Here is a 12,807-nt window from a genome sequence, read left to right as displayed (position 1 = left end):
TAAACTCATGTCAAACAAGAGCTAACTTGACATATTACCCAAATTAAATTTGTGGTTACTAGCATGAACAGCTTTTATTCTATGCATATATACATTGAAGACTATTATTTTGTCTGCATTGCTGCAAGGTTTGTAACATGACCTACATAAATGATGCTGTGGTACATGCCAATTATTAGCTGTGAAAGCATCAACTGGCGATTTCCCATGGTGTGAGAAAATTGAGCCACATCCTTGCTCCATTAGACTGGAATTTGAAAATGGCTATTTCTCTGAGAAGCTAAGCCAAAGTGCAGACAACCCCTGTCCAAGCTGTGGTGTTTCCAAGCTCCTAAGTCTGTGTTCTTGCACAAATGTATACAAAATGACAAAGCATGTTTGAGACCCTCAAAACTCCAATGCCACAAACACTGCATGTTTGATGCCTTGCATTTTGGGTCCTGCACATGACATCTGAGGTCATCCACATGTAAGTGAAGACAAAGAACACTTCACTCCCTCTGTGCAGTTGAATACACTCAGTAATTATGTATCCAACAAATGGCATGGACACGTCATGGTAATGCACAATCTTCTCACAACTTTGTGAGGCAATCTCACAAAAATGGCTGTCTCTTCTCAAACCTCCAGCAGTGGAAGAACAATTTACGCCTCAAACCTTCAGCACAATGCACACCGGTCAGCACATAAATAGGATGAAGCAAACCTTTCCAAAATATGCGCCACAGCTCAAAATGTAGTAAAATACAATGCACTCACCCACAAGGACCCCTTCCTGCCCCAAGCAGCATCCGACGCTACCCACGTGAACGGCGGCTAGCGTGCGGGACGACGGATCCCACGTGACCGTACGCAAATTTGAATAACTTATTGACGCGCCGGCTACATTTATGGCGCGTATGCGAAAAAAATGAAAAATGACAGGCAGTGTTTGGTTGATCAGGCGGCTCCCACCACTGACCTGGTCAGTGGCTCCCAGATGCTTGCGGCATGAAAAAGCGACGCCACTGGCCCCTGTAGTCGCCGCCCGTGACGTAACGCTGACCGTGTCTTAGCGAAGTGAAGTGGATCTGTTAGCAAACTGTTCGTCATGGTCTCCATTATGGACTCATGGCCATAGATCGCCCGGACCCCGCCCGTGCATCGCTGATCCGCGCATCCAGGAAATTGAAAAGACAGCATTTGTTCATGGTTTCCGCTTGCTTTGCTGCGAGTGCCGCCTCACATCACATGACATTAGTTCGCATCTCCATGATATATACAATGCAGCTTGTCTTTTTATTCCTGTCTGGCAGTCCATGGCGGACGCTATTTTCATCGTTACTCGAGCTTTACGGCATGGCTTCGGTGGCAGCTGACATTTGCTCAACAAGCTCCTTTTACATACAAGAAAAGTGTTTCTCCGTCGATTGTCAAAACACACTCTCCTCTCGCACGAGCCGTGACGGGCACTGGTACCTGACGAGGGTGAATTTATGTCGTAGATCGTCATGAAGGTTGAGTCCGTCGTGCACACATGTCACGGCAATTAGCGCAGCCGTTTATTATGCGCATCGATTAGAAGCTGCACGGGTGGATACAGGGTTTTGTCAAGGGGGGCCACGCCACATTGTGGAGCCCTATAAAGTCAAGGTATCACCCCGCAAAGAAATAATCGAAGTTCAGCTATCAAATTGTATTATTCTTAACACGCCATTGTTATGCCGAAACCAATCTTACTGTGTACATCCCCCCAAAAAACTAGGCGTGCTATGCATGTGTAGGTTCTGCTGTTATTGTGTCTTGACTCCTGCTCACTGGTACACAACACGTTCAAGGCCACTTCTGTATTTGACGCTCCTCACAGTACGTCCCGCAGATATGCCCGTCCTCGCGCCGGCAGCTCTCAGAATCTTCTCCTTGTTACTACCCCCTTTCCTGAACCCCGCGCCGAGTCCCTCGCACGGGGCGTCTGGGGCAGGAGGGGAACGCGAGCGCCTCTAAGCGGCGCTCGCAAACTACGCTTACATTCGCTACCTTGTACGCAGGTGTCCTTTGACACCTTACATATGTGCATGGAGCTTGTTCATTTTCTCCCGATCATGGAGAATGCTGCCATTTTGGAGTTTAGTTCTTCGGCAAAAATTTGGCAAAAAATAGTTAGCTGCTAAATACCAGCAGAACCGAGCACCGACTCCATACCTAGCATATTTACAGCTAGCCGGCTAGTCAATATGACTAGCTGATGGCTGATGACTAATGCAGAGATTTTGCTTTGTTGGCTATGAACGAGCACAAGGTACCCTAGCATTAAAACGTATTACATAACATGGCTGAGAATGTGATGCACAAGTATAAACTGGTGTCCCAAATTCAAGACCCAACCGAAATATCACATGCGATGTCGACGGCAAGTAAAATTATGGGACAAATGGCTGTAAAAATTCATCGACGCATATCTGACTGCTGATATAAGGTCAACAGCAACGAAACCTGAGCGTTCAAGGGTGCCGCGGCAGGCTAACAAAGATGCTTCCGATAAGTGTGGGGTCTTCAGAGCAAGCGAAATGAACCCGAGACCAACGTGATAGGACCCTGAACGATTGGGAGTGCCCCGGCAGGCTGACATAGGACCCCGGCCAGAGGAGAGAGCTCTTTGAACAAAGCGGAAAGTGTTGGTAAAACCTGTCGACTTGGTGGATAATGTCGGCTACAAAAATGCACATACGCGAAGCTTGGTGCCAAAAAATGTTTTCAGACAGCAAATTTTGGTCACCGCCAAGAAGAAAAAATACAGCACACTATGCAAAACATAACGTGAGGTCTCCATATCTAGCTATTATGCCTCCATGGTAATGAATTCCGTCACACAAGCAATTCCGTCTCTGTGACAACTCCTTACCGCACTCCATGGTACCTTGATATCTTTTCTAGATTTCATTCCAACCCGGGACAAAAATATCCCATGATTTTTAGTTGGTCGGCCGACTTGGTGACAGGTCGGTGACAAATCAGTGCATTTCCGATGGCCCGGCCAGTCAGCCGATTCGCTGTTTTTAACGGCCGATTCTCAGTGTCCCAAACTAGACAGCGTAAAGTACTAAAAAATTCCTGGATATGGGGATTTATCTGGCCGCAAGGGCTTGTTTCAATTGTTGCGATGCGACTGACATGAGATGGGCGGTGACTTTCAATGCAGTCCAACTTTGCAAGTGGCATTCGCGTTGCAGCGTCATGAATACCCGCCTAGGATTTAATTTCTGGCCTTGTTTACTTCGTTGGCTGTGTACCGAGATTTAGGACCGTGTCCTCAGCGGCGAGAGGCATTGACAGCTCAAGGTAAGTCGGTGGGATGATCCCGTCAAGGTAGAAATTGACCTTTGATTATCCTAACCGCTTTTTCAAGACACCGAAAAGGCTGTTGACTCACCGGAGAAGACACAAGCGACCAGCCTTCTTCCCTTTCAAAGAGCCGTGGATTTTATGTTGAAGCCTGGTGGCACTCCTCATGAAGGATGATAACAGGAGGTGATAATAGTTCTTGAATACCACTGCATGTCGTTTTTGTGCTTGTCCTGAATGAGAATGGTTACCAGTCACACAGATATTCAGATCAGGGATGTCCCTTCTTCTTGTTCAGTTCAGGGCTCCCCCCCCCCCTGTGTGAAGAAGTGTGCTAATCTGGTAGATATCCATCTTTTGCAGCTATGTTGCATAATTTTTCAATGCTCCCTAACCTATCTTCAAAAACTATGCTTGCTTGCTTGAAATGCTTGAAATGCAGTTGCCTTATCAGTGCTTGATGGCTTATAGGCAATTATTCACAGTTCAACCTTTTCTTAACATGAATCTTAGTTGCTAGAAATGTATATAATACCCAATGAAGTAGGCCATGAGAAGGTGGTGAAAGCGAGGGGTGGAGTGGTGTAGGAAATTTAAGCAATGAGGAGGAAGGGGGAACATGTGTCACTGTCATTTTCCCCTTTACTGAAAGTTTTACTTTAAATAGCATGATGTTTTATGGTATTGCAGTCCAACTGTCCTATGAGGTCAGTGAAAGGTTGGCATTTAGTTGTCTCTAAGGACAGTGCTGGCTATTTTCTGATAATAGCAACCCTACTGTAACAGGAAAGCTGTAGAGCCATTCATTCTGCAGTGCTCATTGATGTGCATATTTGCTTTGCACTAGTGAGCATAGTATTGCATGAATGCAAGTATGGTATGTTTCATTACTGTTTTTGGTAACATTGAATTGTAAAATTGTTGTGATGGAATCATTAGCATAGTCACAGTATACATTTAAGAACAAGCTGTGAGGGCAGACAATCCAGCTTATATGCAGCAGTACATTGACAGTAGAAATCAGTATAGTTTGTGCGTTGGTGGCATAATGACAGGAGTGACTATTTCTTAGGCATGATTAGGGGGAGATAGCAACCCATGGATCGTGGTCAGTAAATTAAGTTCAGAGAAGGTGGTTTTGTGTTACCATTAGTTTTCCCCATACTTTTTTATAATTTTTTAGCCAGAAATATTGGCTGGGGGGGGGGGGGGGTCAGCATTGAGGGGACCTAACCCAACATAGATATTGGGCAGTGTCCTGGAACTCAATGTGAATTGACACTCATGCACTATACATGATAAACATCACTGATAACCTTAGATTTGCATGCTATTTACATGCAATTTTGGCTTGCTGATTAAATTTCTACCATTGTTTGGATGACCCTTTGACCCTCTGTAGGTACTGCCCTGCATTACTCTTGAATACAGGCAACTTACCACCCTGTGGTGTTAGAGAAACTGTTTCACTTTTGTATGTGGTTTGGAACTGAGACATCTTTTTTAACACCATTCCTCATATTTCACAATTACGCCCTTTCATGAGACTTCAAATCCTCTCGCGTGTGAACTTGGCGCACGCGAATTTGTGTAGAATACTTCACACCACCTAATTTGAAGTCAACCAGAGGTATACGCCACCATAGAAATGTCACACGAATTCGGCTTGCTTAATGATCATGCTTTGTTTGCGGCCAATAAAGCTATAACCAACATTGTATCCGTGTTTGCATCTTGTCAGCACTAATTGTGGCATCAGAATTTTTCATCCAGCTGAATGCGTCAAATGCAAGTTTCATGCTCGAACTATCGTTGAACCAAGTCTCGCACGACCACGTGCAAAACTCATTCGTCTGGCCAGGACTCATGCGCTCTTTGTGGTCAGGCCTAAATCACCCTAAATACAATCAGCTCAACTTCATGCATGTTCCTTCTGCACAAGCTTGTTTGTCCCAATTTTGAATTTTGTAGTTGGGAAGCCACATGCACTCCCCGGCGAAATCACTTCCCGAACATCAGCAAAGAGTCAGTCCCCTGGTGCGTGTATGTCTATACCAGCAAAGTCTCGATTCTGTGGTGTCTTTCACTATGGTCCTTGTTTATACCATAGATGGTATCTTCTTCCTCAGCATAATGCCACGAACTGGGTCGACAAAATACCGAACATGCATGCCCTCCTTCAACACAATTTCTGAATCCAGAAGTAATAAACTCGTAAGTACTGCTACTTCCGATCGAAGTACTACTGATTCCTGTAGTAATAACTGTGAATGTTGTAATGACTTTCGACCAGCCCCCATCACTACATCCACCATATTTTGTACAACACATTCATAATCCCAAGAGCACCCATATATGATCCTCTTATATGGGTGTTATATATGTTATATGTCCGCTTCCCCTCGTTCTCAGCCTACCCGTGGCCTGCTTGGGGATAGCCAAGCTTTCTCTCTTCTGGCCACAGATTTTCTTTTAAGCCCCCTCATGGTTGATTATGCTTCTTATGAAACCACCATCCATTGTCATATCCTTCGATCTCACATTTCCGTTATGCAAGGCCAAAAACCCAAAATTATTCCCCGCAATGGCCATAACCACCACGTATTTGTCAATCCTGATGGTCTCCTACAATCTACGCTTCTTCAAAGCTCCCCTGTCACCGTCCATCTCCGTTTCCGCGCCATGCGCATCTCCTTGTATCATTCTAAAATTTGTCCTCACATCGAACCCATTGAATCAAGCACTGAATGTCATCCATGTCAGTTGGCTGCCACAATTATCGTTCGCGCTCCGATCTATTTGCTCTCCGGGCACGCTTCCGTTTCGTGTAACGAAATGCCTTATCGACCCGTCTTCTTAAATTATCCACCGACAGCTCACTCGTAGTTGTTCGTTTCGTTTCTTCCCTGGATGGCCATGACGAGCGTGTCCGTTTATTTCACAATGGAATTCGCAGCTGTGGACCTATCTCGTACCTAAAGATCTCGTTCTGTTTAGATGCTCCTGCCATTAGTCTTACTCAACATAATAATCCCCAGCCCAGAGCATAGCTGTTTTGCACTTGACTGGTCTCCTCAATTCTTTCGCTTCATCTACCGAGTCGATATCACGTCTTCCTTGAAGAACGTCATTTCTCGGTTTTTGGCCTACTCATCGCTACTTTCATCCTTTCTCTTTTGATCACCTTGGTCAATCACTGATTTTAAATCGTCCGCCAATATATCCATTGTCTATCTGCACGGCCAGGCCATGCAGCGAAGGTGCCTGGTAGTCCAGGCCGACACGGTTTGTGCTGCACGGGAGTCGACATCGGTACTGACAGCAGCTGTGCTGCCTAGCTAATTCCGGCACTGCCGGGTACGCTGAACCGTCTCTTCCGGATCCGGCATCTCAGCTTTGCGGCCACCCAATCTGACGTCTTTGGGTTCTTGACCACGTAGAGCTGCCACCCCGACAACCAGCCAGCCAACCAGCCACTGTCCGTCACCTCCGTCAGATGACAGCCGGTCTCCAACGAACACCAACGGCCGACGGAGGCAGTCGAACACACCGAAGTGTTCCTGCTTGCGTCCGATGCGGATGGACAGCACCGCCTGTTGTGCCACCATCACCGGGCGGAACCGCAAGAAATCCGCTGCAAGTGTGTGGCAGACTACCACTGTCGTGACACGTGTGTCTGCCAATGCTACGCCGCGCCACCATCTGATCCTCGAACGGCTATTTCATCATGCCGTCGCCATCTGACTTCAGCGGTCCGATGATCGCAAGATCATCACCACGGCGCAGCCCGACGTCACAACTACCACGTGCGGATGTTGCGCCCTGTGGCGGGACGGGACGTGGGTGTCCATCAATCGTGTCCGCTGCATCGCCTCGGGGGGACCGGTGGGCTGTTGCGTCTGGTGGACCTGTGCAACTCCACCGCTGTGTGTGTGTCATGTCATGCGAGCCGCCCCGTGCAATCCGTCCGCTAAGGCTACGTACCGAGGCTAATATCCACTATGTTGGCCGATTGTCGTCATTGCTTGACCGGCAATTTTCGATCGACTAGCCTCTCTGCGACTCCAGATCGCTATAACCGCTCTTTTGTAGGCATCAGCCATGTAAGTGGGGTGCGGTAGCGCCTGAACAGTACCTCGGCCGGGCGCCACGTATGCACCGGTGGTAACAGCCACTCTTATTTTCATCAATGTCGGGCATTCGAAATGCCGAAACAATAATCTGACAGGCAAAGGCCCGTCCGCACCTTGCAGACCGTGTGAGGACTCCGTTGCTGATGCTGGAGCCAGTCGGCTCTTGCTAACTAGATGCATCACATTAAAGGCCGCCGGCCGAAAACGCTGGTGGAGAGCTCAATGATGAAAAGTGCTCAAAAGAGCCCAAAATGCGAGCGCTACACTAGGCTGTCAAGCCCCTTCTCAACGTACAGATATGCACTAGAAGGGAGTGCTCCACATTTGAATGCGGTTTTCCATTTTAAATGGCTATACTGGCGACATCTTGATGCAGGTCAGTACCATGCCCCTTTAAGACGAGAAAAACTTTGAGCCCTGAACTTAAAGGCCGCAAAGATGTGGAAGAGTGATGGCTGGAAAATATGTCAAGGTCGCCGTGACATTCATGACGTCATAATCAAGTCATTGAAATCATGCCATTCCGCAAGGCATGCGGCGATCAGGGCTCAGCAAACTATAATGAACAAGTCGTTCATATCTAGCGTTCGTGAGGACGGGTTCCAGATGCAACAGCTGTCAACTGGCCCTCAATTAATGTTTTGAAAGGTACGATGACGTAATTCAAACAATGACGCACAAAGAGGCACAATTATTAAACGGAGATTGTGTTGTATACCTAAGCCTTCTCCAGTTAATAATATATCAATAGTTCACCATACCTGATGACTGGTTCAACGTCTTCAAACGCGAGACATGCTCTCTTAAGCAATTTAATTCCATCCGTCGATGGGCGTCGTCCAATGATTACTACAAGCGGCGCCCATCTTTTGTTCGTGTTGAGCGTAGAGCCGGCGAGAGATAACTGCAACGCACTGAATTCATGACTCGATTCGAGGCAGAATGACTAAGCAGTACTCTAACGACAGCGACAGGAAACACCAGAACGCATCAGAACGCGCCAGAATGTGAAAACATTTAAACGCTGGGCTAGTGATCAGGATCTGGTGCGAAACGCGGTACGATATTTTGCGCGACAGAAAAAGATGATGATGGTTTTTTCATGGCGCTGAATGTGTCCTTTTCTCAGCGCCGGGTATTGCCAAAATGACCCACGACCACCTTCACGGACAGAGAAGAAGTTAGTTGACACCCAGCGATGTCAGGCTGAAATGATGCCCCTTTCTCCACGGATCATGTGATGACAAAAAGCTGGATAGATTGTTTCCGTAGCGACAGCAGTGAAGCAAGTAGGATGCTAAGTAGCACTTAATCGCTTGGACGACTTTTTCCGTCGGAAATTTCAGACATGGGCATTTAGTCGTGATGAGCACAGCCTATTACACCTATTGCAGTCTAATTTGCAAAACATTCATTCCCCTGTGTGCAAAGAGACATGCCGAAAGCAGCATGGTTATGACGGAAATGTATCACAGTGAGAGCACCACCGCGTGGCAGCCTGTAACGATTCTACCGCATTGTGACGATTCTACCGCACTGCACAAGGAAATACAGTCAGCAGCCGCTGCCCCAGTGATTTCGTGGGCTGATGTAGCGCAAGCCACTTTCCGTACCAGACCCAAGGCAATTACTATTCCCCGAAAACCAACCGACTGCCAGCTCTCGTTTCCGCGACATACGTGACTTCACAGAGGGGTCTCCTAAATTGCGCAAATCTCAAACAGACCATTCAAATCAGCGCAGTTCTGATAAGGCTGTGGTGCCGGCCCCCACAAGAGCCGCAGTCCATCCCGACTACTCCGAGGTCAGTGAAGACACCTGCAGGCTTACGCAGCCCCAAAACAGCACTGCACACTGCAGTATCGATTATTGGCTGTTCTGTTTGGTTTGGGCGTTGCATTATGTTTTCGCATGCTTTCGGTTGGAAGGATTGAGTGCTGGCCATTAGAGACAAGTGGCGTCGGTACATGTATTCTATTAATCGGTGTAAGCCTGTCACGGTCAAATATGGCGGTGGAGCCAGGACAAGTGGGGGGGGGGGGGGGGGGGCGGGGGGGGGGGAGGGGGCGGAGGATGGGGCTTGAGGGAAAATGTAGGTGCATTCAATGTGGTGTGAGGTCGATAGATGAGGCGCTTTGTCTTTTTTCAGTGCAGAAGTCCAGCAGCGAGGTCTGAAAAGCTTGAAGAGCCGTGACAGAAGATCGTCCGACACAGCATGACACCAATTGTAGTTTTGACGAGAGATGAATTTGCCAAAAAGTTATTCATTTGTCATCAAACGTATGTTGGAGGTTTAGCATATAGTTAACAACAAACAAGTATTTTCTTGTTTCACACAATACCATCGATATTGTTTATGGTACTAAAAACTACTTCAGTGTACGAAACGTGGCCCTTTATAGACATTTATGTCGTCCTTCCGTGCCGTTCGTTCACCCAAATGCAATGATATAGGAATGTGTTTTGTCCCTCTGAACATGATCTTAACCAGGAGCAGCGTGTAGCGAACCGTCCAGTGCAGGAGGGTGTGAACGGCTCCGCAACCCCTGGCCCTGTAAGAGCCGCTGTCCGTCCGGACTACTATGAGGTCATTGAAGACACGCTCAACCGCCCAGAGCCTCAGCACAGCGCTACTCACTGCAATACCGATTAACGGCTATCCTGTTTGGGTTATACGCTGTTCCACGCATCTCTTGGGCTGCGAGAATTCAGTGCGAAACATCAGAGGCCATTAGCACTGATGAGTGTGTCACGCCGCAGGACAAATGATCGTGACAGCATTGGAAACCAGCGAAAGATATGAAGCCTGCATGAAAGGAAATCTCCAATGATCATGGTGAAATCTCGATCGATTGCTGTTAATGAACAGAACGCGAAAGCGCAACAATGGTACAAAAGTTCTTTGAGCATGGCGTTGGCCCTCTTCGTGCACGACACACCTTGTAATGGACCAAGCGCTAAAGACTGTTATTTGAACAGAAAGTCTTTTCCTAACCGATGGCTTTGGTGCTGATCTCGGTCGGACCTGGGACCTTACAAACACCGAACAATTCCTGTAGCGAAGGTGTTTTGCCAGCTTTCCAGAAGCGTGGGCAGGTTAAAGCCGGCGTGTTTTTATAGCATTTCTAAGAGCTGATAACCTGATATTCGACACAACTTTTAACGCACATTCTACCACTTACTTTTTGGTTTGCTCGAATTTTTAAAAAGAACAGTTTGCTCGAATTCTCGAAGCGTGCTGGTTACGTGCATGCCATATTTGTGATCGGTGTTATGTGATTTAAAGTGTGCACGGGAACGGACTGTACATTTTTTAACTGGTTTGCGCGTTAAGATCCGTAAATGTACGTCGTGCATAGCTGTGATTTTCATGCGCATTGGAGTGTGTGCAAGATACAGAAAAGCATAAAAAACTTAAAAAGCATAAAAAAGCAAAAAAAAAAAGCACGAAAGCCTGCGATCACAGATGTTCCATTGACCACGTGCCATCTTACAAGCACCCTTACCCGGCACGTTGCAATGACAAACTATAGAGCCCACACACGCTAGCTGGTGAACGATAGTTCGAGCAAAGTTGGAGGACGCAGCATTTCGCTAACGATGGTCGCAGACGTTAGTGTAGGTGAAAAAGACGATGTGCCGAGGATGCACGCTGCTAGTGCGATAGCGGTGCGAGGGCCGTCTGACACGCGTCGCCGGATAAAGGCGGCGACCCGCTCGGCGTATGGTGTTCGTTCTTTGCTCTTCCATTGCTCGCCTCGTACTTGAGAAAATACCAACGTTCTTACGCCCTGGTTTCGTCCAGTGACAAGCCCACCTGCCTTGAGGAGTTCCTGTCGCTAAATACTCTGAAACGCCCACCAATGTGAAGAGTGAGAACCCAGTTACCATACCTAAAAACCCACCGATATTGGCCATTAGAGTGGGTGCTATAAAGGCCACCGCCTACTAAACCTCATCAGCGACCAGGTCCAGGATCAGATACCCCATTGTGTTGTAGGGGCTTGTGTAGCTTCCGTTTCTGTGGCCAGATGCCTGCAGAATTTCCAGATAGAAATCGTAGTTGATCTCTGTACAGGCTCCGGGACAAGCGCGGCCATGCACGTCCTTCAACAGTATGTCGGGAGCGCACTGCTCCGCCCCCTCCGGACTGGACAGCGGCGGTGGCGGTCCTCTCGCTATCCGTGGCCCCTCGGCCCAAGCTGAGTCCCAGCTCACCCCCTCGCCGTTTGGGTTTTTCGACAAGACGCCAGCTGCAATCACGCTGGGTCCGTACGGCACTTGTCGTCTCCCCTCGAAGCTTGAGCAGGCAAAACGACTCTGTGATCGCAAATGGTAATTTCGGAAGCCCCGTAGGCTGTGACGCCATGCCATTCGGGTCCAGACTGGCAGGTGGTATAGTGGACTTCTCAGCTCGGGCAGGATTATGGCAACCGACACCATGTGAGGAAATCGACAGCCGGTGTGCACTGCAAGCCGTCTCTACAGGCACTCCTTCAGACAGCCGGCCTCCGAGTAGTCAGGATCGTGGCGACGGGGCCGCCAACACACGCTGAACAGCCACCGTCGCCGCGCCGTCACGCGGTAGCCGATAGCGCGACCAGGCCTCAGAAAATACCAACGAAAATACCAACGTTCTTACGCCCTGGTTTCGTACAGTGACAAGCTCGCTTGCCTTGGGGAACTATTGCTGCTTAAGACTCTGAAGTATCCACCAATGTGACGTTGTCGGATGTAGTGATGAAGAGAGCCGGCACTCCCAATACCAGCCTGACTAATGAACTGCAGCCGCGCCGGTGTAACGCAACGCTCGGCAATGTCAGGCAGCGCATCGGGGTCCATCGGAGCAGGTCCGTCTGTAGGTAAAAGCGCTGCCGCCAGACGCCTTGCAGGCCGGCTCCAGGGATGTCACTGTGGTCACGGCCTGCACCAGCACACTGCATGCATGATCAGCACATGCATGCTAGGCATCGTTTCGAGCGTGGTCACATTGTAGTATGCTGCTACTAAGAGCGACCCGTTAGCCAGGAGGCTGTACAGGTCGTGCACCAAGCTTTCAGCGATCGGTGCGCCGAGACGGATTGTTAGCCGCGGAAACAGCGCCATCCCCGCACTATGGTCGAGGTGACCGCCTCCGTGCGATACTCTCGCGACTGCTGCCACACCAGCATCACCAGTAGCAATAGCAGTGCCGAGCGGACCGTCCAGTGCAGGAGAGTGTGGACGGCACCGCGCCGCCGACCTCCGCCAGAACCACCGTCCATCGAGGCTGCTCCGACGACAGTGAAGACACCGCGACCGTCCAGAGCTTCGGTGCCACTTGGAACACTGCAACATAAATCGATGTCTCTCG

The 12,807-nt window shown here is 48.7% G+C and overlaps 1 long non-coding RNA gene across 1 annotated transcript; it reads left to right on the top strand.

Annotated features, from left to right (window-relative positions):
- The first annotated feature begins 3,097 nt into the window (after positions 1-3,097).
- LOC119093968 (uncharacterized) lies at positions 3,098-8,214 on the top strand. Its single transcript, XR_005093727.1, has 2 exons — positions 3,098-3,318; positions 6,818-8,214. It is a non-coding gene; the product is annotated as an uncharacterized LOC119093968 (long non-coding RNA).
- Positions 8,215-12,807: the final 4,593 nt, after the last annotated feature.

The sequence above is a fragment of the Pollicipes pollicipes genome, unplaced genomic scaffold (genome assembly GCF_011947565.3).
Source record: "Pollicipes pollicipes isolate AB1234 unplaced genomic scaffold, Ppol_2.1 Scaffold_4002;HRSCAF=4701_pilon_pilon_pilon, whole genome shotgun sequence".
In the NCBI taxonomy this organism is placed as follows: domain Eukaryota; kingdom Metazoa; phylum Arthropoda; class Thecostraca; order Pollicipedomorpha; family Pollicipedidae; genus Pollicipes; species Pollicipes pollicipes.
The sequence above is the reverse complement of the archived record's forward strand: the minus strand, read 5'-3'. Positions and strand labels throughout refer to the sequence as shown.